Below are 1820 nucleotides of genomic sequence, written 5' to 3'. Positions count from 1 at the left end.
TTTGACGCACTAATGAGCAACCCTGTATATCTGCGATAGCAGGCTAATTGGTCTGTAGTTTTCTATTTGGGCTATATCTTCTTTCTTGTGTACAAGTATTATGATGGACTTATTCCATTGATCAGGCGTTATGCAGTTTCTTAAACAAGCATTGTATAGTTTACACAGTATTTTTAGAAATGCTGATTCTCCTAGTTTTATATTTTCGGTGCTAATTGCGTCATCTCCTGGCGATTTATTGTTTTTCATGTCTTTTAAGCAGTTGTTTATTTCGCCTTGAGTGATTTCTGGGATGTCTTCTGATCCCTCGTTTTGTATTACTGGAATGCCTACGCCAATTTCTGTTGTTGTAGTTTTCTTATAGAGCCTCGCATAGAAGCTTCTCACGATCAGCAGGTCTCGCTTATTTGTGGTGGTTTGTCCGTTCTTGTTGTCAATTATCTTACTTAATTGCTTCTTACCCTCTGACAATTTTTTCCTAAGCACTTTCATTCCCCTGTTTTCCTCTATGACCCTAGTTATTGCCTCTGTTTTGTGTAGCCTTACATCTTTTCGGATAGCATTTGATATTTCTTCGTTGATTTCTCTTAGCTGAGTGGCATTGTTTTGATGTTTGTCTGTTCTTCTTTTTTCTATCAACTTCTTAGTACTATCACTCAACTTTTTGACCTTAGATCTTGGTTATCTACAGTCGCGTCAACACTATCCATAAGTAGGTTTTGAGACAAGTTTTAGGATGTTAAGATAAAGGTTTATAGGAGTTTACAGCTTGCTATCTTGAATTCCTAATTGAATTAGGTGAAAGGTTAATGAAATTGGTGAAACCCTAATTTGACTATAAGACTTTTGGTTCGAATAGTGGGCTGTATAAGAAAAACACTGAACTGAAATATATAACTACTCTCACTATATTTCTTTAGATACTAGTGTTTTAATTTGGGCTTCTTAAATTGTACTTTTACCAGCGACGACCAAATGTAAAAATTCTAGAATAAAGCCGTTGCGCATCGGGCAACCCTCCCTTACATTTAATTGGTGACGTTGCCGCTAAGCCTTAAACCTAGCTTCCTTTACATAGGAATGGCGGAGTTGCCATTTCCTAATAATACCTAGCCCTTAAAGGCCTTTGAAGACGCCTTCTGATTCATAGCTTCCCTACGCAAACATCTTTAGGTAGTTGGCCTGCGCCAGACAGAGACGGCCGGGTAAACGTCTGTCGGGGCTTGCTCTCCAACTGGCTCGAGTGTTAGAGCCGTTTCACACGCTTCTCACTGGCGCTGCTGAGAAGCGCGTTTTGAAGGTACATTGATTTATAGTAAAGTATGAGTAAAGCTGGATTTATAGTCGCCGTGACGTAAAACGTAAGACGTAAGAAAATAAACCAATGAATGCAATAATTGTAGCTGTATCGAAACGCTAGACGCAAGCCGAAATGGTTCAATTCCATTTCTTGCGTTACGTCTTACGTAAAGCGTTGCCATTCCGCAACTTGCTGTTACGTCAACTATGAATCAATTTGCTGTTTTTCCTTGAGTTTTGCGTATTACGTCTTACGTCTTACGGCTTACGTTTTACGTTACGACGACTGTAAATCCAGCTTTACATCGAGCCATTCACACAGGCACGACCAAGGACGGACCACCAATTTAGCAGAGCTTCTGTGGCGTTCAGTGGTTGACTACCGCCGAGAAGCGCGTCAACAAGAAACGCCACTGATAGCGATACATTGGTTCAAATGCTGACGTTCACACGAGCCACTTCAGTCTGCTTCAGGTTAACGTGAGGTCCTCAGCAGTGCCACCGAGAAGCGCTAGTATAGC

The sequence above is a fragment of the Dendroctonus ponderosae genome, unplaced genomic scaffold (assembly GCF_020466585.1).
Source record: "Dendroctonus ponderosae isolate FM_Combo_2020 unplaced genomic scaffold, Dpon_F_20191213v2 Dpon_F_20191213_1, whole genome shotgun sequence".
Classification (NCBI taxonomy): domain Eukaryota; kingdom Metazoa; phylum Arthropoda; class Insecta; order Coleoptera; family Curculionidae; genus Dendroctonus; species Dendroctonus ponderosae.
This window is presented reverse-complemented; position numbering follows the sequence as displayed.